The sequence below is a fragment of the Saccopteryx leptura genome, chromosome 2 (genome assembly GCF_036850995.1).
Source record: "Saccopteryx leptura isolate mSacLep1 chromosome 2, mSacLep1_pri_phased_curated, whole genome shotgun sequence".
Classification (NCBI taxonomy): domain Eukaryota; kingdom Metazoa; phylum Chordata; class Mammalia; order Chiroptera; family Emballonuridae; genus Saccopteryx; species Saccopteryx leptura.
The window spans coordinates 262779633-262806546 of record NC_089504.1 but is presented as its reverse complement, the minus strand read 5'-3'; positions in this window follow the sequence as shown (position 1 = coordinate 262806546).

Here is a 26914-nt window from a genome sequence, read left to right as displayed (position 1 = left end):
GCTCCTTGGCCTCTGCCCCAGGCGCTAGAGTGGCTCTGGTCGGAGGAGCGACACCTCGGAGGGGCAGAGCATCGCCCCCTGGTGGGCAGAGTGTCGCCCCTGGTGGGCGTGCCGGGTGGATCCCAGTCGGGCGCACGCGGGAGTCTGTCTGACTGTCTCTCCCCGTTTCCACCTTAAGAAAAATACAAAAAAAAAAAGTCTCCTGTGAGTCAGAAGGCACATCATCTCTTCAGTTTGCACTTCTGAGAAACCACATCCCAGTGACCCTGGGAGGAAACTGACTGCACGTCAGTGGTTAAGAACATGACCCCTGCAGCTATAGCATCTGGGTGTGAATCCAGCCTCAACTACTTGCTAGTTTTGTGATCTTGGGCTAATTCCTGTTGGTGCCTAAATTTCTTCAGCTTTCAGCTCAGGCTAGTAATAGTAATTATCTCCTAGGGTTGTGGGGGTGGGGGAGGAGGATATTGTTATAAAAACAACATTCGATTCTAAAGTATCTTTTTGGCAATGATTATTTGGAAAAAAAATTAAAAGAGAAAGCTATATTTCCCATTCACTCAAATTCCTTACAGATGCCCAAAAATATCAACTTAAATTTAAAATGCTGTTCATTGCAAGAAAGAGTATTAATCATAGTAATTCTTATTACACTTATACAGAGCCCCTGTACTTCTTTTACGAATGGGCAGCCCCAAACCAAATTGTGACATAGATGTAATTTATCCTTAGCACCGCCCCCTTCCTCTTTTGGTGCCTCCTCCTAAGAAGAAAATACTTCCCCCAACAGTCCCTCATTTTCCTGCCCTGCCCTGCCCTTCAGAGACATTTAATTGTCTTATAAATCAATCTGGTAAACTATTCACTGCTAATGCTTTAACGAGTATGAATTTATCAATGAGTTCCCTCATAGAATTGCACTCTGAGAACTTTTTGAAATAGCATCTTATTCAAAGCCAGCATTCAACTGGGAGTGAGTCCAAGTACAGTGTTAGCTCTGTGATCAGAGCATTTTGGAGCAGATAGTTTCTAAAGAAATCTCACCACACAGACAAAAAAAAAACAGTTAGAAGGTGACGGAAGACAATTGGACTTTGGGTGATGGAAATGCAGCATAATCAAATGTCAAAATAACCTAGAGATGTTTTCTCTGAACATATATACCCTGATTTATCAATGTCACCCCATTAAAATTAATTTTAAAACACATACGAGAAGCAACTACTCTAAGTTGATGCTTCCCGTTCCTACCCCCTTCCCCTCTCTCTCTATCCTTTCTCTCAAATAAATAAATAAAATCTAAAGGAAAAGAACAGAGGACAAAAGGTGAAAAAAAATCAACAGAAAAAAAAATCAACACACAGACACTTAGTTGGCAGCCTGGTCCCCGACACAAGTACAACTGGACTGCCCGTATAAAAATTCTTCCCCAAATTAAAGAGGTAAATGAGAATTCCCCTTCCTAATAGCATGTAAAACCTTTAAACAGGTCAAGAATGAAATAATATCAAATAAATCCCTTTAATGTGAGAGCCAGACAATAGTGTGCTGAAATCTATGCTTTGCTTTGCTTTCTTTTTCTTTCTTTCTTTTCTTTAGCGAGAGAGAAACAGAGAGAGAGAGACAGATAGGGTCAGATAGGAAGGGAGAAAGAGTTGGAAGCATCAATTCTTCGTGAGGCACTTTAGTTGATCATTGATTGATTTTTATATAGGCCTTGACCAGGAGGCTCCAGCCAAGCCAGTGACCCCCTGCTCAAGCCAGTGACTATGGGGCCATGTCTATGATCCCACACTCAAGCTGGTGGGGACCTTGGGGTTTCGAACCTCTGTCCTCTGTGTCCCAGGCCGACTCTCTATCCACTGCGCCACTGCCTGGTCAGGCTTTTCTTTCTTTTAAGAACCAGCCAATAACCCTGTAACACATTTTTTGTGCCAGAATATCTTCAAATTCAATCAGTGTAGATGCATTAATATATATTTACTGAGCGCTTACTAGTTGTCAGATACTATGCCATGTGGTTTCAAATGTGTATGAGCACATATTATTATTCTTACTCTACCTAATTCTCCCTTTTATAAAGCCAGTCCAGTGTTTACAGTATTTACAATCAAGGCTTGCTCTCAACCTCGTATGAGTACAAATGAATGTAACGGATGTGATGCATATCCATTAGGCTGTGTTCCTTGAGGTAACTGGCTACCTGTTTACTTTTCTATCCTCTGAGTCTGAGCCTTGTCCAACACCTCAGTAAACAGGCTCTTGTTAAATTAAAAAACTTTTTTTGAAGAAATTATGGAATGGTTTGTTGGACAGATTCCTATGTGTATCTACTGAGAGTATTGGTGTTTTGAGTTCCTAGGGCAGAGGGGATTAATATGTGAGTTTGATCTCTCCAAAAGTATTTTGACACTGTTGTTTTTATGATACATCATAGGCACTCAATAAAGATTAAACTCAATGAGAAAGTAAAGTAAGTATTTTGAGGGGTACAGAATTATAAACGACATGTTTTATAAAAGTATTTATATATGTAATCAGATATTTTACTTCCCTGGTCCCCAAACTTGGTGTTTATTCATGCCCTGGTTTTTCCTGAGTGTGGATACTGGGTCCCTTGTCATCTGAGACTCTTGGAGTAGCTGGGGTAACCAGGGCATGGAATTTCTTGCTGCCATCATAAGGTGGAATGCTGATAGAAAAAGTGGCAGCTGGCCTTGTACAGAGACCTGGGCTGGCCCTCTGTTCTGGCTTCTACCAAGGCACCAGCAGGGCGCCCTTTCATAACAGTCCCCTCCATGCACCTTATGGACCATAGCTGGCTCTGGACCCAGTCCCATGTAACATCCCCTCATATACAGTCCCACGTAACATCCCCTCATATACAGTCCCATGTAACCTCATATATACAGTCCCATGTAACCCCTCATATATACAGTCCCATGTATCCCCTCATATATACAGTCCCGCTAATAGATACTGGAGCTTTCATCAAGGTTGTGGGTTCAAATCAATTTGGCAAATACTCTCTCTATATAGAGACTGGAAAAAATCAATTTTAGAAAATGTTGGGTATTTGTGTAACATCATAAGTCCTCAGAGCATCTCTACTGTCAGATTGAGAAGTTTGCTGCCGCCTTATGGACCATAGCTGGCTCTGGACCCAGAATCAGGATGTGCTCAGGTATATTGCCACCTCATGGATCCAAAGCTCTGGCTAATTTTTCCCTTTTCTTTCTTTGAGAGTCTGGCAGTTTATTTTCAAATTTAGCTCCCAACAGAAGGATGCATGAATTTTCTAGTCTTAATATCTAGCCAAACCTTCCTCATCCTCACAGTCATGACCATCGCCTAAGTGTCTGGGCCCCACAGAAGAAAGAAACACCTCCTTGTTTGTATTGATGGCCCTCCTTCCCATACTTTCCTTGGTTCTTGCCATGGGATTCAACGAATAGGCAGCTGAGTAGGAGAGGATCTAGCTTGGATGTGGCCAGCCCCCAGACTGTCTATTTTCTGTTAGCAGGGAGCATTCCAGTCTCTTGTGCCATCTCCAGTCCTTTGCTACATAAGAAGGGAGAGCTGCTGTCAGTCTGGGGAGCCTCCTTTCTCTGGCTCCACTCTTGTTTCCTGAAAATTCCAAAACATGCTTTAGCTTTCATGGTTCTGCTTTGTGCAGTCCTCTATAAAGACCCGTCTTTTTCAGAGCAAATGAAAACCATAGCTGAACAGGTATTTCTGCCCTTAAGAGTCTTTGATGATTACTCCCAAACAGAGTTCAGAACTGTAGTTAAGACACCTGATTGGTTGCTAAGCTCCTGTGATGAGTCTTTCAAAAGGATTATGTCTTCTTTTCCTCTCTTAGAATTAGCCTCCTTAATTCTACAAATCTTGGAGGGAGTTTTCACATCTCAGCCCCTTATTAAGAGCAGTGTCTCTAATACTTGATTTTTCTATGGCATCCCTTGGGGATAAGTTTTTGGAGCAAAATCTCTAAATGTGTATGATGTCCAAATATATACATATATAGATATTTATATATATTCAGTTTGGGGGATTCTTATTTCTCTGGAGTCTAGTCTTAACATTTTTTGACTGGAGAGGTCTGATGATTCTCTATATTCTCAAAAATATATGTATTTTTTAAGTTTTAAGGTCCCAAATTCTTTTTTTTTTTTTCATATAATACTTTTCTGAAGTTGGAAACGGGGATGCAGTCAGACAGACTCCCACACGCGCCCGACCGGGATCCACCCGGCACGCCCACCAGGGGGCGATGCTCTGCCCATCCAGGGCACCGCTCTGCCGCAATCAGAGCTATTCTAGCACCTGAGGCAGAGGCCACAGAGCCATCCTCAGCGCCTGGGCAAACTTTGCTCCAATGGAGCCTTGGCTGCGGGAGGGGAAGAGAGAGACAGAGAGGAAGGAGAGGGGGAGGGGTGGAGAAGCAGATGGGCGCTTCTCCTGTGTGCCCTGACCGGAAATCGAACCTGGGACTCCTGCACGCCAGGCCGATGCTCTACCACCGAGCCAACCAGCCAGGGTGGTCCCAAATTCTAATACACACAGCAACACGAATGATTCTCAAAAGAATAAACTAGTAGACTCACAAGTTGCTTGCTATATGAAAAGAAAAGGCAAAACTGTAGGGATAGAAAACAGATCAGTGGATACCAGGACTGGGATGGGGCAAGGGGTTGATTACAAAGGGACAGGGCCATTTTGGGGGAGGATGAAACTGTTCCATATCTTGGTGGTAGTTAAAAAACTCAAAACTCACAGAACTGCACTTAGTGTAAAGTTTTAGTAAAGGATGAGTTTCACTACATATAATCACAAGTTTTTTTTATTTTATTGATTTTAATTTATTGTGTTTACATAGATTCTAGTGTGGGCCTGAATGCATCCCCCCTTCCCTCATATCACCCTCAATATCCCCCTTGCCCCCCTCCCCATCACGCCCTCCTCCCTTCCCTTCAGGTTTATCCCATCCTATCATCCCCTTTCCCTCTGTCCTCTTTTCCTCTGGTCCCTTTGAACCCTCCTCTGTCTCAATTCTGTTCCTCAGTTCACATTGTTCATTGGATTCCTCAAATGAGTGAGGTCATATGATAATTTTTCTTTTTCTGCCTGGTTTATTTCACTTAACATAACAGTTTCCAGGTTTGTCCATGTTGTCGCAAAAGGTAAGATTTCCTTCTTTTTCATGGCCCCATAGTATTCCATAGTATATATGTACCACTGCTTTTTAATCCACTTGTCCTCTGACGGACACTTGGGCTGTTTCCAGATCTTCTCTATTGTGAACAATGCTGCCATAAACATGGGGGTACATTTCTTCTTTTGAATCAGTGATATGGTGTTCTTGGGATATATTCCTAAAAGTGGGATGGCTGGATCAAAAGGCAGTTCTATTTTTAATTTTTAGAGGAATCTCCATACTGTTTTCCACAGTGGCTGCACCAGTCTGCATTTCCACCAGCAGTGCAGGAGGGTTCCCTTTTCTCCACATCCTCGCCAGCACTTATTATGTGTTGTTTTGTTAATGTGCACCATTCTGACTGGTGTGAGGTGGTATCTCATTGTGGTTTTAATTTGCATTTCTTTAATGATTAGTGATGGTGAACATTTTTTCATATGCCTATTGGCCATCTGTATGTTCTCTTTGGAGAAGTGTCTATTCATTCCTTTTTCCCATTTTTTGATTGGGATTGTTTGTCCTCCTGGTGTTGAGATTTACAAGTTCTTTATAAATTTTGGTTATTAACCCCTTATCAGATGTATTGTCGAATATGTTCTCCCATTGTGTAGTTTGTCTTTTTATTCTGTTCATATTGTCTTTAGCTGTGCAAAACCTTTTTAGTTTGATATAGTTCCATTTGTTTATCTTGACTTTTATTTCACTTGCCCGTGGAGATAAATCGGCAAATATATTGCTGTGAGAGATGTCAGAGAGCTTACTGCCTATGTTTTCTTCTAAGATGCTTATGGTTTCTAAAAATACTTACATTTAAGTCTTTTATCCACTTTGAGTTTATTTTTGTGAATGGTGTAAGTTGGTGGTCTACTTTCATTTTTTTGCAGGTAGCTGTCTAATTTTCCCAACACCGTTTGTTAAAGAGGCTGTCTTTACTCCATTATATGTTCTTACCTCCTTTGTCAAATATCAATTGTCCATAAAGATGTGGGTTTATTTCTGGGTTCTCTGTTCTGTTCCATCGATCTACAGTATATGCCTGTTCTTATGCCAGTACCAGGCAGTTTTGAGTACAATGGCCTTGTAGTATAACTTGATATCAGGAAGTGTGATACCTCCCACTTTATTCTTCTTTTTCAAGATTTCTGAGGCTATTTGTGTTCTTTTTTGGTTCCATATAAATTTTTGGAATATGTGTTCTTTGAAGTATGTCATTGATATTTTCATTGGTATTGCATTGGATTTATAAATTGCTTTGGGTAATATAGAAATTTTAATGACATTTATTCTTTCTATCCATGAACACGGTATATGCTTCCACTTGTTTGTATCTTCCTTGATTTCTCTTATCAATGTTTTATAATTTTCCGAGTACAAGTCTTTAATCTTCTTGGTTAAATTTACTCCTAGGTATTTTTTTGTTGTTGTTGCAATAGTGAAGGGGATTGTTTCCTTAATTTCTCTTTCTGACTGTTCATTGTTGGTGTATAAAAATGCCTCTGATTTCTGAGTATTGATTTTATATCTTGCCACCTTGCTGAATTCATTTATCAGGTCCAGTAGTTCTATGACTGAGTCTTTAGGGTTTTTCTCCTTCCTTTTGTTTATGTGATTAATCACATTGATTGATGCAAATATTGTACCAGCCTTGCCTCCCCAGAATAAATCCCACTTGATCATGATGTATGATTTTTTTCATATATTGCTGGATCTGGTTTGCTAATATTTTGTTGAGGATTTTAGCATCTAAATTCATCAAAGATATTGGCCTATAATTTTCTTTCTTTGTGTTATCTTTGCCTGGTTTTGGAATCAGAATTATGCTTGCCTCATAAAAGGAGTTTGGAAGTCTTCCTTTCTTCTGAATTTTTTGAAATAGCTTGAGAAGGATAGGAATTAATTCTTCTTTGAATATTTGGTAGAATTCACCTGTGAAGCTATCTGGCCCAGGGCTTTTGTTTGTTGGGGTTTTTTTGATAACTGTTTCTATCTCATTTCTTGTAATCGGTCTGTTTAGGTTTTCTGATTCTTCCAGATTGATTTTTGAAAGATTACATGTTTCAAGGAATGTGTCCATTTCACCTAGGTTGTCTAATTTTTTGACATAAAGTTCTTCATAGTATTTCCTTACAATCCTTTGTATTTCTGTTGTGCCAGTTGTTATTTCTCCACTCTCATTTCTAGTTTTATTTATTTTAGTCCTCTCTCTTTTTTTCTTTGTGAGCCTGGTTAAACATTCATCGATCTTGTTTACCTTTTCAAAGAACCAGCTCTTGGTTTCATTGATCCTCTGTATTATTTTTTTAGCCTCTATGTAATTTATTTCCACTCTGCTCTATATTATTTCCTTCCTTCTACTCCCTCTGGGCTTTACTTGCTGTTCTTTTTCTAGTTCTTTTAGATTCAGGGTTAAGTTGTTTATTTGAGCTTTTTCTAGCTTCTTGAGGTATGCCTGTAATGCTATGAACTTCCCTCTCAGGACTGCTTTTGCTGTGTCCCACAGATTTTGAGTTGTTGTATGCTCATTTTCATTTGTTTCAAGGAAATTTTTTATTTCTTCCTTGCTCTCATTGTTGACCCATTCGTTGTTTAATAATATGCTGTTTAGTTTCCAAGCGTTTGAGTGTTTTTCAGTTTTCCTATTGTAGTTGATTTCTAGTTTCATGCCATTGTGGTCAGAGAAGATGCTTGATATGGTTTCAATCTTCTTAAATTTGTTAATACTCGTTTTATGCCCTAATATGTGGTCCATTCTAGAGAATTTACCATGTGCACTTGAAAAGAATGTATATTCTGTTGCTTTAGGGTGAAAGGTTCTGAAGATATCTATTAAATCCAGTTGATCTAGTGTGTCCCTTAATTCTGCTGTTTCTTTGTTAATTTTCTTCTTGAGAATCTATCCATTGATATTAGTGGGGTATTAAAATCCCCTACTATTATAGTATTGCTGTTGATCTCTCCCTTTATGTCCATCAAAATCTGCTTTATATATTTAGGTGATCCTATATTAGGTGCATAGATATTTATAATGGTTATCTCTTCCTGTTGGGTTGCTCCCTTTATCATTATGTAATGACCTTCTTTATCCCTTACTATAGTCTTTGTTTTAAAGTCTATTTTGTCAGGTATAAGTATTGCTACCCCAGATTTATTTTCATTTCCATTTGCATGAAATATTTTTTTTCATTCTTTTACTTTCAGTCTATGTGTATCTTTTGTTTTGAGGTGCATCTCCTATAGACAGCATATGTATGGGTCCTGTTTTTTTATCCATTCAGCTACCCTATGTCTTTGGATTGGAGCATTTAATTCATTTACATTTAAGCTTATTATTAATATGTAGTTGTTTATTGTCATTTTTTCCTTAAATCTATATTCCTCTTTTACTATATTTATATATTTTTTTCCTGCTTTGTTCTGTCTACAGCAGGCCCGTCAACATTTCTGGCAACATTGGTTTGGTTGTGATGAATTCCTTGAGTTTTTTTTTGTCTGAGAAGCTTTTTATTTCTCCATCAATTTTAAACAATAGTCTTGCTGGATAAAGAAGTCTTGGTTGTAGATACTTGTTCTGCATTACTTTGAATATTTCTTGCCAATCCCTTCTGGCTTCAAGTGTTTCTGTTGAGAAGTCAGATGTCAGCCTATGGGTGTTCCTCTGTAGGTGACAGACTGTTTTTCTCTTACAACTTTTAATATTCTTTCTTTCTTTTTTTTTTTCCCCCATTTTTCTGAAGCTGGAAACAGGGAGAGACAGTCAGACAGACTCCCGCATGCGCCCGACCGGGATCCACCTGGCACGCCCACCATGGGGCGATGCTCTGCCCACCAGGGGGCGATGCTCTGCCCATCCTGGGCGTCGCCATGTTGCGACCAGAGCCACTCTAGTGCCTGAGGCAGAGGCCACAGAGCCATCCCTAGCGCCCGGGCCATCTTTGCTCCAATGGAGCCTTGGCTGCGGGAGGGGAAGAGAGAGACAGAGAGGAAAGCGCGGCGGAGGGGTGGAGAAGCAAATGGGCGCTTCTCCTGTGTGCCCTGGCCGGGAATCGAACCCGGGTCCTCCGCATGCTAGGCCGACGCTCTACCGCTGAGCCAACCGGCCAGGGCTAATATTCTTTCTTTATCTCTTAGTTTTGGTATTTTGATTATGATATGTCTTGGTGTGGGTCTCTTTGGGTTCTTTTTTAATGGTGTTCTCTCTGCTTCTTGAACTCGTGTGGCTCTTTCCTGCATCAATTTAGGAAAATTTTCAGCTATAATTTCTTCAAAGAGCTTCTCTAGTCCTTTTTCTTTCTCTTCTCCTTCAGGAACCCCTATGATGCAGATGTTATTTCTCTTCATGTTGTCACAGAGCTCTCCTAGAGTTTCCTCAGACATTTTAATCCTCTTTTCTTTTTGCTTTTCTGTTTCTGTGCCTTCGCTTATCTTGTCCTCTAAGTCAGTGTTTTTCAACCAGTGTGCCACGGCACACTAGTGTGCCGTAAGACATGGTCAGGTGTTCCGTGGGGAAGTTAAACAAGGGTCCCCAAACTACAACCTACATGCCAGATACAGCCCGTGGAGGCTATTTATCCAGCCTGCCGCCAGCCGCCTCCATCTGAACATAAACATTCCCCTCACAATCCCTCCAGCTATCAGCAACAGGAAGAGTGGAGGCACAGGGAATGCTCACTGACCAATCACCTTCTAGGATTCATCCCAACCACTAGCGATGAACCAATAGTAGGCCGCCTCTCGTCCACACCCAGGAAGGTCCCTGCTCGGGTTGCTGCACACTTGTCATTGTGTGGCCATGGTGAGTAGTTGAAGCTGCTATTCCTCCCCATGGTCCCGATTTCTAATCCTGGTCAGGACTGGAGGTAAATGTTGCCACCACTAGATGAAGCCTCAGCCTCAGCTGGTTATGTCTATCCTGCTGGTGTGTATAGATGTTTGACCTTTTTCTTTTTAAAAGAGGCCCCTGCAGAGGATGATATACAATGCATCACAATGTTATCTATATTGTATATGGCCTCCTGAAGGGTCATCTTCTTAAAGAGCTCAAATCTCTATATACACCATCAAAACAGACAGAACCAAGGCCCCTGCACCCAGCTGACCATGAGATTTGAACCCATCACCTCAGGGAGAACTCTAGTATTTATCAGAATCCTTACCTAGAAAGAAAACTTCTCAATCTGACAGTAGAGATGCTCTGAGGACTTATGATGTTACACAAGTACCCAACATTTTCTAAAATTGATTTTTTCCAGTCTCTATATAGAGAGAGTATTTGCCAAATTGATTTGAACCCACAACCTTGATGAAAGCTCCAGTATCTATTAGCGGGACTGTATATATGAGGGATTACATGGGACTGTATATATGAGGTTACATGGGACTGTATATATGAGGTTACATGGGACTGTATATGAGGGGATGTTACGTGGGACTGTATATGAGGGGATGTTACATGGGACTGTATAAGGGGATGTTACATGGGACTGTATATATGAGGGGGTTATTCTTTTTTATTTAACTTTTTTTAATAAATGTAATTTATTTAAACTTTAAATAAATTCTAACAGAGTGTCATTTTATGTCATTTTGGTAGTTCGTGTGCCCCAGGATTTTGTAAATGTAAAAAATGTGCCGCGGCTCAAAAAAGGTTGAAAATCACTGCTCTAAGTCACTGATTCAATCCTCAGCTTCATCCATCCTGCTTTTAATTCCTTCCATTGTTGTCTTTATTTCTGTTATTATATTTGTCATTTCTGACTGATTCATTTTTATTATTTCAATGTCCTTTTTTATACTTGCTATCTCTTTATTTAGGTGCTCATTATGTCCATCCATTGTTGTTCTAAGATCTTTGAGCATCCTAACAATCATTATTTTAAACTCTGCATTCAGTAATTTGGTTATATCTGACTCATTCAAATCCTTTTCTGGGGATTTCTCTTGATTCATTTGGGTTGCATTTCTCTGCCTTCCCATTTTGTCTGTGTATAAAAAAGGTGTGGCCCCAGGAGTCCAATGGTTGTGGCCTCTGTGTTCCCTAGGTGTGGTCTGTCTGCAGGTCCACCACCCCCTCTGCCACTGCCTTGGGCATTCGGGTATGGGCATTACTGGCACCGGCCCGCTGCAGCAGTCACTGCAGTTTCTGCCTCTCCTCTGTGGGCAAGGCTGTGTTTATATCCCTGGGCTATAAGCCCTGGCCGGCCTCGGCCTTCGCCCTGCTCTCATAGCCGGGGCCGCAAGCCTCAGCACTGCGGATGGATCTGCACACCTTTGCTCAGCTGCAGGTCTCTGCCGGTTCCCCAGCTTTCACCCCGCCCCCACGGGCAGGGCTGCGATCTTGTTCCAGGCCACAAGCCCCAGCTCTGTGGGTGGAGCTGTGCACCCATGATCAACTGCGGGTCTCCGCTGGTTCCCCTGGCTTTCGCCTCACCCCTACAGGCGGGTCTGCAGTCAGGACCACTCTTGCTCACCTGGCCCACAGCTGCGGGTCAGACCACTTTCATGGGCCCCTTCCACCTCCACAGCTGCCCTCAGCCTCTGTCCCCACTGTCGGGACTGAGCTCCTATCGGGCCTTAGTTGTGGCCCCCCCTGGCTTCTGCGTTCCGCCACTGCCCGCCCTCTGGCGAGCACTCAGCAGTGTGGGTGGGGGCAATGCAGCTCAGACCTTAGCACTCAATACTGCATCCCTGGTGGCTCCCTCCTTCTAAGTGACTCTGCTCTGAGTGTAGCAGGAGAGGTTCTGTTTGGCTGGTGTCCTGCTTCCCTTTGCTGGTATTGTTTGTTCCAGGGGAAATATTCACTTTAGATTTGGGGAGTGACTCTGCCCAGGGGTTAGGGTGGCTGTCCCTCAAAGTGTTTCTCCCTGTGCCTCCTAGATTATACTCTCTTCCTGCTACTCCGGTCCTCTCAGCAATACCTGTCCCCTGGAGCCTTGGGTGAGTGGTTGTGAAAGAGGTTTTCTGCGCAGTCCCTTTAAGAAGAGTCCTGGGTTGCCTGACCTGTGGTGGTGCAGTGGATAAAGCGTCCACCTGGAATGCTGAGGTCGCCGGTTCAAAACCTTGGGATTACCTGGTCAAGGCACATATGGGAGTTGATGCTTCCTGCTCCTCCCATCTTCTCTCTCTCTCTCTGTCTCTCTCCCTCTCTCTCCTCCTTCTCTCCTCTCTAAAATGAATAAAAGTCTTAAAATAAATAAATAAAAATATTTAAAAAAAAAAAAAAAAAAGAAGAGTCCTGGGTCTGAGAAATCTGTCTCTTTCTCACAAACAGTATCCTGGCTTGTTTTGCAGCTAAATACTGTTCGTATGCTTCTTCTAGGCTCTGGGGCTGTTCCTGGGGCCCAGGGCCCTCCGCTCTCTGTTAAACTCACTTCCCGCCATGCTAGTCCCTCTGGGCTGCTGTTCGCTCCCAGGAGCTGGGCAGCTCTCTTTGTGTTTCTGCTTTTCCTACCAATCTCAATGTGGCTTCTTCAGTAAACCTTGGTTAAAGAGTCCTCTTAGTTTCTAATCACAAGTTCTTAAAGTGTAAAGATGATTTTTCCCAAGTCTTTTTAAGGACCTATAAATACTTTCCCACGTTCATTAAAGGGATTCTCTACCTAGGGGTCGTAATAACTTTTAGGGCACCACCACTGCAACTCTGTGTGGATATGCAGTTGTCCCCTTCTCATGTCTTTCTATTTGGTAAGACTTCAGCAATTTGTCCTTAGTAAAATTTTGTTTTTCTTCTGGGGGTTGAAAGATCTGTCCAGCTAATACCCTCAGACTCTAGAAATCATTATTTTATCTTATTGATTGATTTGAGAGAGAGACAGACAGACAGAAACATCGATCTGTTCCTGTATATGCCCTGACCATAGATCACACCAGCAACTGTACTTATTTTTAATTTTATTTTTGTATTTTTCCAAAGTTAGAAGCAGGGAGGCAGTCAGACAGACTCCCACATGCAGTGAACTGGGATCCACCTGGCATACCCACCAGGGGGTGATGCTCTGTCCATCTGGGGTGTTGCTCCATTGCAGCTGGAGCCATTCTAGTGCCTGAGGTGAGGCCATGGAGCCAACCTCAGTGCCCGGGCCAACTTTGCTCCAATGGAGCCTTGACTACAGGCGGGAAAGAGAGAGATAGAGAGAAGGGAGATGGGCAAAGGGTGAAGAAGCACATGGGCACTTCTTCTGTGTGCCCTGACCAGGAATTAAACCTGGGATTTCCACATGCTGAGATGACGCTCTACCACTGAGCCAACTGGCCAGGGCCCACACGGGTAACTTTTGCATATTGGGAGGATGCTTGAACCAACCGAGCTATCTGGTCAGGGCTGGAAATCATTACTTTCTCACGGGCTGTATGGCCTTTCCCACAGACTGTATTGCAACATAACATGTTGGGCATGTCTGGAAGCTTATCCAGGCTTGGGGAGATAAAGGTTTTCTAGTATACCAAGACTTGCCACAGTGTATGCTTCAAAAAGAGTGCTACTTTTTTTTTTAGAGATTTTAGAGTCTGAGTTGGGAACTTTAAAAACTATCTCTGTATATCTACCTTATATAAGGGATAAGGATCACAAAAAAGAAATTAATATCATCATGTCTTTTTCCTGTATATTTTACCAACCACTCTGTATCTGCCTGGTTTTAAAGCATCATGTAATATCCTTTCAAGCTTAGGCTCAACACAGACCATAAGTCTGTATCTCACATGAGCAGAGACTTTTAAGTCTCTACACCCACTCATACCGATGAACAGCATCATAGACATTGTCTGAAAAATGTTGACTAGTCTATAACACCAGAATGTGCTAGATAGGAATTCATAAATATCCTGGGATAAGGCCCCTGGTAATGTACCATATTTCCCCATATATAAGACACAGATTTTTTTGAAAAATTTTGTGTCTAAAAACTGGGTGCATCTTATCCAGTGTTTGTGGCATTTCAAATGCCATAGATGGAACTGAGAACTAGGCAATATATAAATATGAAGACAGTGATTCATCATCAGACAAAGATGAGGTCAAGCTAATGGATGGGACTTTTGGCAGTGATGAAGAGTTGTATGAATTTTATGATGAATAAAACTTGAGTTCAGGGCCCTGGCCAGTTGGATCAGCGGTAGTGCATTGGCCTGGTGTGTGGAAGTCCTGGGTTTGATTCCCAGTCAGGGCACACAGGAGAAGCACCTATCCAGTTCTCTATACTTCCCCCTCTCCTTTCTCTCTCTCTGTTCCCTTCATGCAGCCAAGTCTCCACGGGAGCAAGGTTGCCCTGAGCGCTGAGGATGGCTCCATGGCTGGAATGGCTCTGGTTGCAATGGAGCAATGCCCCAGATGGGCCGAGCATCTCCCCTTGGTGGGCATGCGGGGTGGATCCTGGTCAGGTGCACGCGGGAGTCTGTCTGTCTGCCCCCCTTCTCACTTTGGAAAAATACAAAAACAAAAAAACAAACAAAAAAACCCAACTTGAGTTCAATAACTTTATATAAAACTTTTTTTTCAAATTTTGGGCCCCCAAATTAAGATGCATCTTATACATGGGGATATACGGTAACTTACTGCTCCCGCAAACACATGATACAAATATTGCCCCATCTCTTTATCTTTCAAATAAATTGCACTAGCCCCAGTCTCACTTATCAAAAAGTCTAGGCCTGACCTTTGGTGGCACAGAGGATAAAGCATTGACCTGGAATGCTAAGGTCGCTAGTTCAAAACCCTGGGCTTGCCTGGTCAAGACACATATGGGAGGTGATGCTTCCTGCTCCTGCCCTTCTCTCTCTCTCTCTCCCTCTCTCTCTCTCTCCTCTTTAAAATGAATAAATAAAGTCTTAAAAAAAAGTCTAGAATCTCCCTCTTTAGGATCCCTTTTCCCCTTGAATTTTCAATTAACTTAAGGCCTTAAGGAGTCCAAAAGGGCCAGTGTGATATTCTTTCTGTGACAGAGACTGTGTGCTGATCACTAAACTAATTTGTGCATGGTTGTTAGATTTAGCATATAAAAGTACAGGGTTCCTGGCCTGGCCTGTGGTGGTATAGTGTATAGTGTCTACCTGGGATGCTGAGGTTACTGGTTCAAAACCCTGGGCTTCCCTGGTCAAGATACATCTAGATAAGCAATCAATGAACAAGTAAAGTGAAGCAAGTATGAGTTGATACTTCTTACTCTACCTGCCCTCTCCTTAAAAACAATAAATAAAATTATATATATATATATGGTGCTCAAATATTACATGGAGCATGGAACATACTCACACTTCAAAAATTATTTGTCTATCTGGAATTCAAATTTATTTGAATGTTCTATATTTCATCTGGCAACCTTACACCATTTCTTTTCTCTAAGCATAAAGCTACATTATATTTTCTGGCTTCACTTGAAGTTAGATGGGGTCACATGACTGAGTGCCAGCCATAAAAACCTCTCAGGCACAATCCTCCTTGCTCTCTCCCTCTTTCTCTAGCTGGCTGAGGATAAGATGGAAGGAACTTGGGTACCCAGATCACCACTTAAGTGGGAGGTGCTCAGGAGAATCACGCAGGAGAGCCAGGTACTCTGAACACTGCATGAATTGTTATTTGAGTAAGAAGTACATTTCTCCTGTGTTAACCCACTGAGATTAGGGGATTATTTATTACACAGATAGCTTTATTTTAACCAATGCAGAACATTAGTATCTTGAAATGAAGTGCTGCTGTCTTAGTCTGTTCGGCTGCTAAAACACAATGCCAAAGACTTGGTGGCTTACAAACACTAGAAATTCATTTTTCACAGTTCTGGAGGCTGGGAAGTCCAAGATCAAGGTGCTGGCAGATTCAGTGTCTGGTAAGGACCTGCTTCCTGGTTCATATATGGCCACCATTTTGCTGTGTCCTCACATAGTGGAAGGGACAAATGATTTCTCTGCAGTCCCTTTTATAGGGCACTAATTCCATGGATGAGGGCTCCATTTTCATGACCTAATCGCCTCTCCAAGGCCCCACCTCCAAATACCATCACACTGGAGGTGAGGTTTCAAGATATGAATTTGGGGGACACAAACATTCAGTCTATGGCAGCTTCCAGAGCAAAAACCTAAAATAGTGACATCAGCCTAGTGGATTAGCGTTGGGAGGTGAGGACACAGAGAGCTAAGGAAACATAGGAAAATGGAGATGCATACTGTGTACTGACAAACCTTTGAGAAAATGTCACTTAAAGTAACTTAGAAGGATGATAGTGTGCCTAAATTTACTATACTAAGGGAGAAAGATTAATTCCACTTTCATTTCTTTCCTCCCTCCCTCCCTCCCTTCCTTATTTCTTTTTGGTGCCATGTACCCCTTTAGTTTGTTGAAACTTATAGACTCTCTTTCAGAATAATGTTCTTAAATGTATAAAATATATCTATAAGACTATAAAGAAACCAATTATATTGACAAATGTTTAGTAATATATATATTAGTAATATATATTTGAGAGATAGAGAGAGACAGGAAGGGAGAGAGATGAGAAGCAACAACTTGTAATTGTGTGACTTTAGTTGTTCATTGATTGCTTCTCACATATGCCTTGACTGGGGGGCTCCAGTTGAGCCAGTGACCCCTTGCTGAAGCCAGAGACCTTGGGCATCAAGCCAGTAACCTTTGGGCTCAAGCCAGTGACCATGGGATCATGTTGATGATACCAGGCTTAAGCTGGTGACCTCAGGGTTTTGCACCTGGAACCTCAGTATCCCAGGTTGATGCCCTATCCACTGCATCATCACCAGTCAGGCTATTAGAAAAATATTTTATTTATTTATTTATATTAAGTGAGAGGTGGAGAAGCAGAGACAGACTCCTGCATGTGTCCCAACCAGGATCCACCTGGATGCTCTGCCCAGCTGGGCTGCAGCTCCATTGCTCAGCATCCAAGCTATTTTAGCACCTGAGGCCAAGGCCATGGAGCTATCCTCAGCCCCCTGGGCCAGCTTTGCTTGAACCATTGAAGGCATGGCTGCAGGAGGGAAAGAGAGAGATAGAGAGGGGAATGGAGGAGTGGAGGAGCAGAGGGTCGTTTTCCTGTGTACCCTGACCAAGAATTGAACCCGGGACATCTATACACCAGGCTGACACTCTATCACTGAGCTAACCAGCCAGGGTTGCAAAATACTTTTAAAAAGCAAATATGTTTTACAGCAACATATTTACATCTTTATTAATACATTAAATAACAAGATCTAGGAGCATGTTAATTGTATGTGTTAATTTGACTGGGCAACTGGGTCCCCAGATATTTGGTTAAGCATGATTTTGGAGGTGTCTATGAAGTCTTATAGCATGCCTAAATTTACAGTATTAAGACAGAAAGATTTAATTCCTCTTTAATTTTCTTCCTTTTTTCCTTCTTCTTTTCCTTCTTTCCTTCTTTCTTTCCTTCCTTCCCTCTTTCCCTCCTTTCCTCCTCCTTCCTTCCTTCCTTCCTTCCTTCCTTCCTTCCTTCCTTCCTTCCTTCCTTCCTTCCTTCCTTCCTTCCTTCCTTCCTTCCTTCTTTCCTTCTACTTGACTCAGTAGACTGAATGAAGCAGGTTGGTTTCCTTGTTGTGGGTGGGCCTCATCCATTGAAGGTGGGAATAGACAAAAATGCTGAGTAGAAAGAATTCATTCATTCTCTGCCTGACTGTCCTCAAGCTGGGACATCAGTCTTCTCCTGACTTGGGACACAGACTAAGACTGAAACTTACATCATCAGCTGCCCTGGAACTCAGGCCTTTGGACTCAGACTAAAACTATACCACCAGCTATGCTGTATCTCTAACTTGCTGACAGCTGATCTTGGGACTATCATAAATCAATGTAGTAATGAGTGTTTAAGGGTAAACCATATCTTGAGATATGTTGTAACGTGTGTGCCTTAACTATAAAATTATATGAAAATAGGCCCTGGCCGGTTGGCTCAGCGGTAGAGCATCGGCCTGGCGTGCGGGGGACCCGGGTTCGATTCCCGGCCAGGGCACACAGGAGAAGCGCCCATTTGCTTCTCCACTCCCCCCCTCCTTCCTCTCTGTCTCTCTCTTCCCCTCCCGCAGCCAAGGCTCCATTGGAGCAAAGGTAGCCCGGGCGCTGGGGATGGCTCCTTGGCCTCTGCCCCAGGTGCTAGAGTGGCTCTGGTCGTGGCAGAGCGACGCCCCGGAGGGGCAGAGCATCGCCCCCTGGTGGGCAGAGCGTCTCCCCTGGTGGGCGTGCCGGGTGGATCCCGGTCTGGCGCATGCGGGAGTCTGTCTGACTGTCTTTCCCGGTTTCCAGCTTCAGAAAAATACAAAAAAAAAAAAAATTATATGAAAATACCTGTGACTTACAATTCATAGTAACTAATACCACTATGATTTGTTGCCTACATTCATAACTGAATGGAAGGAATGCTAAATTTCAGTTGGGGGTTAGAAAAAATAAAAATGTAATTTATTTCCCATGTTGGTGAGCACAGTTGGTATTCTGCCTGATCCCCGCAGATCTTTTTTTAGGGGTTCCTTGTGCTTATCCCACAGCTTCTAAATACCTTTACTTCACCAGCTCTTACCTGAGATTTCTTTCAGAGGACTCTCCTTGGACAACTGCAGCCCTTTGTCTACAGATGCAGAAAATTGAAAATGCAAGGGGTTTAAGTCCCCCAAAGGCAGCCCTAAGCCAATGACTGACCGGTGAGGATGTATAATCTCTCAGCTTCTTTGCTTTGAGATGGCACAAAACTGAATAGAATTTAAAGCTCCAGAGTTCTCCTGTGGGATCCAGCTGAGCCTGGGCCTTTGCCTAAAATTTCACCATATCATCATCCTGCTTCTCCCTCATTCCCAGTCACTCCTTCATAAATCACTCACACGTGAATCCTCGGTTCAGGGTCTGCTTCCAGAGAACGTGACTTAACACCATCCAAGTTACAGAACCCTGAGGTCACAAATCCCTGCTCTAGGGGAAATGGCGGAACGGGTTTGAGGGCTAGTGTGTTTCAGGTTGAACTTTCCGCTCTCAAGGAGTTTCTACTATGGAGAGAAATGAGAACAGACCTGGACACAATTCAAGCAGAGATCAGAGAGAATGAAGGAAACCCAGAGATCAGGAGCTTTCTAGGACTGGCAAACCCTACTGCTTCTAGACTCCAAATATTAATATTAAGGGATAAAACAGCAGAAACCTTGGGTGACAAAGGATTAGTAAAATTTCTAAGAGAACAAAATGATGGCGGTGTGGCAACCAGATTAGGATGATCCTTTCTCTGCCAGGCCTGAAGGTAACTACCTTTCAGGTCAAAGAGCGAATCACAGAGGGCAAAGAAGTCAGACGGCCTTGAGGACTGGCTCTAGATACAGTTGACAAATTAAGCAAATAGATCAGAAACGTCTGATTGTTGTAGAGGGAATCGTATTGATAGAGAAACGACATTCCTGGTCTAAAAAAGCTTTTGCCTATCCAGAAAATTTAAAAACAATCCTCAAGTCTCCAAATTTGGATGGGCAGAAAGCACACTAGGAAACCCCCGAAGATGCCATGCCCTCCAATGCCAACTTCAGACGTGGCCAGGAGGGAAAGTGTTCGAGGGAGAGCCTTTCAGAGGGTGAGCCAGAGGCTACACAGAAAAATGCTGACAGAAACTCTTCCCAAAAGGTAGGGCCATGGTCTAATGGAGGAGCTTCTCCCGCCCTAGGACAGAGGTCATCACAGCCTGCCCAGCTGTTTTTCACACTTGCCAATGACTAGCAGCTGCGTCTTTTTCCTGAATGGGAGTGTTTGTTTTATCGCGGAGAGTTTGCCCTAGCTCTACCATTGTACGCAGGGGAAGGGAAAAGGATGGTTTATAGAAAACTTGTTTTCCTAATTCAAAAGTTATGAGATCAAGTGGGAAGCCTCTAAAGTTGATTAGTCAGTATGTGAGGCCAGTGGTCAATGGTATCACCTTGTGTCAGTAAGAAGGTGTAATTCTACTGACAGAGGACACCGGTACACTTGTGATCGGACCTCAGCACAGGCCACTGTAGGGCCTTGTGGAAGGACAGTCCTTTTTATGCAGTGAGAAGCTCATCTGATGTTGCTTTTCTAAGGGGTTTTATTGGTGCTTGGATTTCCAAGATCCACCGCAGGAACACTGTGTCAGTTAACTTGATCAGCTTGTCCTGGTTTGCCTGGAACTTTCCTAGTTTTAGCATTGAAAGCCCTTCATTCTAGGAGGCCCCCAGTCGCAGGCAATGTAGGATGTTTGGTCACCTTAATCAACATGGGCTTATTGAATAAGCCTTTTGTCTCACAAAAGTTATCCATGGCTCAACAGGTCAGGAAACTTTTTTTTCTTTCCCCAACTGCCAAACACAAAAGTCCTAATTACACTGCCTTTCTCAGATATTTGACCTGCTCACCTTGAAGCCAGATACCCTGACTGCCTCTTGGGGGTCTCTGCACACCCCTTTTGTGGATGTGTGATTGCTGAGGGGAGGTCACTGTCCAAATCAATGGATAAAGGCGACCAAGTTAACTTTCTAGTGCTCACCTTACTAAAGAGGGGGAGAAGGGGAAGGGATGCACATTTTCTGGTTAAACATCTCCTACGTATTTAAGCCTCATAGAGGATAAGATATACACCCCAAATTGATAATGCAAGGTAGAATGTTAACGTTGGTATGAATAACGTACAATGAGAGTTCAGGAAAAGGAAACTGCTTTCCCTAATTTTCTTAGAAGTCATTCACAACACTGGTTTTCTTTTTTTTTCTTTTCTTTTTTTTTTTTTTTGTATTTTTCTGAAGTTAGAAGCGGAAGGCAGTCAGACAGACTACTGCATGCGCCGACCAGAATCCACCTGGCATGCCCACCAGGGGGCGATGCTCTGCCCATCTGGGGCATTGCTCTGCTGCAATTGGAGCCATTCTAGCGCCTGAGGCACAGGCCATGGAGCCATCCTCAGTGCCCTGGCCAACTTTGCTCCAATGAAACTTTGGCTGCAGGAGGGGAAGAGAGAGATAGAAAGGAGAGGGGTAAGGGTGGAGAAGCAGGTGGGCACTTCTCCTGTGTGCCCTGGCCAGGAATAGAATCCGGGACTTCCACATCCTGGACCGATGCTCTACCGCTGAGCCAACCAGCCAGCGCAAACACTGGTTTTCAATGGTGGGCCTGGGTTGCACCTGTAAATTACATGAGTGTCTGTGGAGAGAGAAAGGAGTATAGTGTCTGTCTTATATGAATGAAGAAGTGGTGATAGGAATGGCCACCTTCTGAGAGAACATGGAGGGGCTCTAAAATCCTGTAATATTAAAGGCTCATTGGTGACGTTGAAGTCACTGTAGCAATTCCTAGGACGCATAGAATTTTGGCAAGTGGGTATCCAGAACCTGGAAGTAGGCTGCATGGCCACTTTATGCTTTTGCATATGCCTCTGCTCTGCTACCAGATTGCACATGACAGTGACAAATGGTTGATATTATAGCAGAACACAGGTTCTGGAGTAAGATGAAACCAGAATCCTGGCTCTGGTGGCTCTGCCATTTACTTACTATGTGACCTTGACAACTTGCTTAATTTCTCTAAGCATGAGTTTTCTTATCTGTAAAATTAGGACAGTAATATGAGAAATGTGTGCCAAGTGCTGAGCACATGCCTGACACAATAATTAGTGTCTAGTAAATAACATTTTTCTAACTGGAATAAATCTGAGGACAGATGTTAAAGTAGAATCACACCACCACCAACACACAATAAAATACCTTACAATCCACTACGAATTCCTCCCCAAAGTCTCATTGATCATGGCAGCTAGCCTCCAAATAACTTTCTTCTCTCTTTTTGGGAAGTCCACCCTTTCTGGGTCCCTTCTGGCCACCTCTTGAATCAATCCTGTCAGGTTTTTTTTTACTTATTTTTAAACTTATTTACTGAGTTTGCAGGGGTCTCAAACTCAACTCAGCATGTGGGCCGCAGAGCAAGATCACAGCCGTTTGGCGGGCCGCACTAGGTCTACAAAAGGCAACTGTTACGCAACACTTTTCTCACTGCAGTTGAAAACAAAAAAAAAAATCAGTACAAAATTGTTCGGCGGGTGGCCCGCGAGTTTGAGACCCTTGGTTTAGAGAGAGATAGAAACATCAGTCTGTTTCTGTATGTGGCCTGACCAGGGACTGACCCCACAGCCTCTGCATTTCTGGATGATGCTCTAACCAACCAAGCTAGCTGGCCAGGGCATACAACATTTTTTAAAAGGATCATTCCATTCTGTTTCTCTACCTGTTTAACTAGGCGTGTAACAAAGGCACAAAATATTGAGCAATAAAAAGATCATTTTGAAAAGGAACAGAAGTAGGGGAAACAAGTCTGTGAATCCTTACACTGGTCTGCTTTTGCCTGGACACTTTATTGTCTTCACACTCTCCTGCTTGCAGCCTTGTTCACGTGTGCCACTTGTTTGTAAAACCATAGAAAGTGAGCTTATTTGTGTGTTCTGTTTAGAATTCTGAGGCATTTTTTAGATTCTTTGATCTATGTTGACTAGAGGGGAAAAAGTCTCTTCAAATAGTAACTGCTGTGAAAAAGTCCTCAGTAGCAACTAGCTACAGGTTTTCTCTATCCAAGGAGGACACCTAGAGGCTACTTATGGTGTGGTCACCTATCCTGAAAGGCTTTCCAAATTGTTTTCTTCATAGACCCAATCATGCATCATAAATCACAGATCCAGTAAGTCTAAGTAGGAAAAATATGAATGTATAGCTAATCTTTAAGGAGAGGAAACAGACATAAATAGGTTGCATTTATCTTCCAGTAGAAGAACTATACAGGGTAGAGAAGAACTTGTGAACGTGGAGAGTTGGGGAAATTTGAGTGTGGACTGAATGTTGGTTGATGTAATTGAGTCAATGTTGACTTTCTTTTGTGTGTGTGTGTGTGTGTGTGTGTGTGTGTGTGTGTGTGTGTGTGTGTGTGTGTTTGAGAGAGAGAGAGAGAGAGAAAGTGACAGAGACAGAGAGAGGGACAGATAGGGACAGACAGACAGGAAGGGAGAAAGATGAGGAGCATCAATTCTTCGTTGCAGCTCTTTAGTTGTTCATTGATTGCTTTCTCATATGTGCCTTGACGGGGGGAGAGGGGGGGGGCTACAGCAGACCGAGTGACCCCTTGCTCAAGCCAGCAACCTTGGGCTCAAGCTGGTGAGCCTTGCTCAAACCAGATGAGCCTGTGCTCGAGCTGGTGACCTCGGGGTTTTAAACCTGTGTCCTCTGCATCCTAGTCCAACACTCCATCCACTGCGCCACCGCCTGGTCAGGGATGGAATACAGGCAATGTTGATTTTCTTAAGTCTAGTTAGGTCATTATGCTTGTGTAGGAGAATGTTTCTGTCCTTAGAGATGCAAGTTGACATTTTAAGGGCAATGTAGGAAGATGTCCAAATCCTACTTTCAGATATTTTGGCCAAAGGGAAGAGTGTGTATACATATGGAAAGAGATGAAGCAGGTGAGGTGAGATGTTGACAGTTGGTGAATCTAGGTGGGGAAGAATGTAAATATTCATTACCTTGTTATTTCAACTTTCCTGCACCTTCTAATTCTTTTCAAAATAAACAAATTAAAATGTAAAAGCATTGAGCTGTCACTTAAAAGGATAACTGAATTTGTATCTCAACAATTGTGACATCTCTTGTCATCACTCACATGATTATCTACTGCTTTTTGTATCTGTCACAGGGCATACAGAAAACTCACAAATGTTAGCTGATGCTAGGGGGAAAAAGTGATGGAAAACTATGTAGATCCTCTCTTGTGCCATGCTGCCCTGACCTTCCTTCTGCCCTGGAGGGCACTTCCTTCTGCCCTTGTGCCACGTCAGCCTGCCCTGGCTGACTCACTTACCCTCCAGACTCCCCTCCTCTGTGCTCTCAGGTTATTTCCTCTGCCTTAGCACTGTAGCACTGTGTACTACAATGTCTAGTATCTTGACTGAACACCTCATTACACTGTAACTTTCTTGAGAAGGGAATTTTGTTTGCTTTTTTATAGTTGTAAGCTTAGTCCTTGATACAGTATCTGGCACATTTAAGAACTTAATAAATATTTAGTGAATGAGTGGCCAATGGTAGGGTGACCAACTTTTTCAAAAACCAAATTGGAGGGCCTGACCTGTGGTGGCGCAGTGGATAAAGCGTCGACCTGGAAATGCTGAGGTCACAGGTTTGAAACCCTGGGCTTGCCTGGTCAAGGCACATATGGGAGTTGATGCTTCCAGCTCCTCCTCCCCTTCTTCTCTCTCTTCTCTCTCTCTCCTTTCTAAAATGAATTTAAAAAACCCCAAATTGGAATATAGCCAGATCAGCCTCCCCCCAAATGTGTGTGTGTTTATATCAATATATACATATATATTCACAGGTTCCAGAGACTATGAAACCTATGAATATGTAATTCACCTTTGTTTCCTAGCAGCAGCTAATATTTGTGTTTGCTGTGTGCCCTATGAAAGATAAAAAAGCAGTATAAATACTATATATTTATATATACTGTTTATATATATAAACTATACACATGTATTATTAATTTGATATAAAATATGAAAAGTAGGTGGTTTATGTTGAAGGGGCTTTATTAGACTTGTGGCAAAACAAAATTTCAGAAAAAAAATCTTACTATTTTGCAATACTTTTAAATTTTTTAACTAAATTTATCGGGGTGACATTGGCTAGCAAAACTATACAGTTTTCAGGTGTAGAGCTCTAGAATACATCATCTTTATATTGCACTGTGTGTTCACCATCACCATTTATCTCCCTTGCACCCTCTTCTGCCTCCCTCCACCAATATTTTGTAATATTAAGTCTTCTTCTCAGGAAGAATGCTCTACTTATTGAGTTAATCTTTATGTTCTTTATTATAGTTTTATACTTATTTCCCATTTAACACATTTGTGATCAACTTCTCTAATGTATTTATTTCTTTACAATTCTATTTTTAACTCATTATTACTCCCCTAGAGGAAAGCTGCTGTTTGTGTACCCTTACTTATATCTAGCCATTTTTAATTTGTTGCAACAATTCTAAAACTCTTTAATTGAGCATCCTAGATTTTCTAAATATATCATCATAGCTATGAATAATCACTTCCCTTATATTTGTATCACTTGACTTCCTATTCTATTACATTTATCTAGAATACCGGTCTTCAAGTTGACATTCACATACCTTGAGACACACAAAGACTTTTCCTGAGCAGAGATGCTCCATCAGTCTCCAGAGCCTCAGCTTGTGTGTGTTCTTTTTCCTAAAACTGTTGAGTGTGGATTTCCCCTTCTTATACTTGGAAAGGCCCTTTTTGGTAATGATACTAAGGGTTGTATTTAAACTTTCCAATAATCCATATATTTTAGTTAACTAATCCTGCCCTTATTTTTAGTGCAAGAAACTTGAGTCCCAGTGATATTGACCCCCAAAGGATCACATAGTTCTACATTACCTTCCTTTTATTTGGCAGAAGAATTAATGACAATTATGGCATACATTTTTATAGCTTTATTGAGATATAATTGTTGTTGTGAGTCAGGGGCGCAGAGAGAGAGATCAGCAGATGGAATTATCAAGGACTAGCAAAGGACCACCGCTCGCTCAGGCAAATGGCCCCGAGTTCATGTAGTGTCCTAATTTTATTCACAAGACTTCAAAAAGCTTGTTTACTGAGAAATTGGCATAACATCAAGAGTAACTTTTGCTTAAAGATACATAGAGTGCACCTGCAAGATAGCTTAGTAGCAACATAATATTAGAAGGCATTAATTGCTATTGCTTTTATGGATTCCACTACATTCCTCTCCTTATCTGAAGGAATAGCCTTAGAAAGTACAGAAATCTTATAAGAATATTTTACTAAGAAAAGCCCAGCAACTGCCTTCAGTCACATAGACTTGTTTCAGTAACTCGCCTTCAAGTCACAAAACAACTTGCTTGGCAAAACATTCTTTTCTTGTTGGCTGTGTTCCCATCCAAGGCCATGCAATAGGTTATTCCACTACATATAATTGACAAATAAAATTGTATATATCTAAGGTGTACAACACGACTTTTTGATATACATACACATTGTGACATGATTACCACAATCAAGCTAATTAACATACCAGAAAAAATTGAAATGATTCTTATTTTTAAATATGTAATTGCGTCAAGAAAATAAAATTATATAAAAAATTTCTTTTTATTTTGCTAACTTGCCTAAATTTTTAGCATTACTTATTTCCTCATTAATTTTTTAATTTTTGCCATATATTATATATGACCTTAGATTATTATGCTAAGTCTTATTCATTGTATAAGGACATAATTGTGAAACTGATGGTCAATTTTTTCATCCTGAGTTTTGCAGTTGACCTTTCCTGGTTTTAACATCTTTCAGCTACCTCTCCAGAGGAATCATTTCACGTACCTAAGGGTAGATGATGCAAGGTGTGTTATGACCTAGCCTCAGAAATCACAGAATCAATTCTGCCATACTCATTGGTCAAAGCAAACTACAGGACGTGCCCAGATTCAAGAAAAAAGAGAATGTATTGCATACTCTGATGCACATTAGATGTCATCATAAATTAAACTTCTCCTCTGGGAAAATGGCTTTAAAATACAAAGGTAATTTGAATTTGTGAAGTTGAAATTGGATTCCAAATAAGTTATAGTTTTTGTAGCAAAAGTGAGAAAGTCTTGTTTAACTTCAGCATTCTTGTGACTTTTTTGTTGTGGTAGTTCTGAAGCAGTCT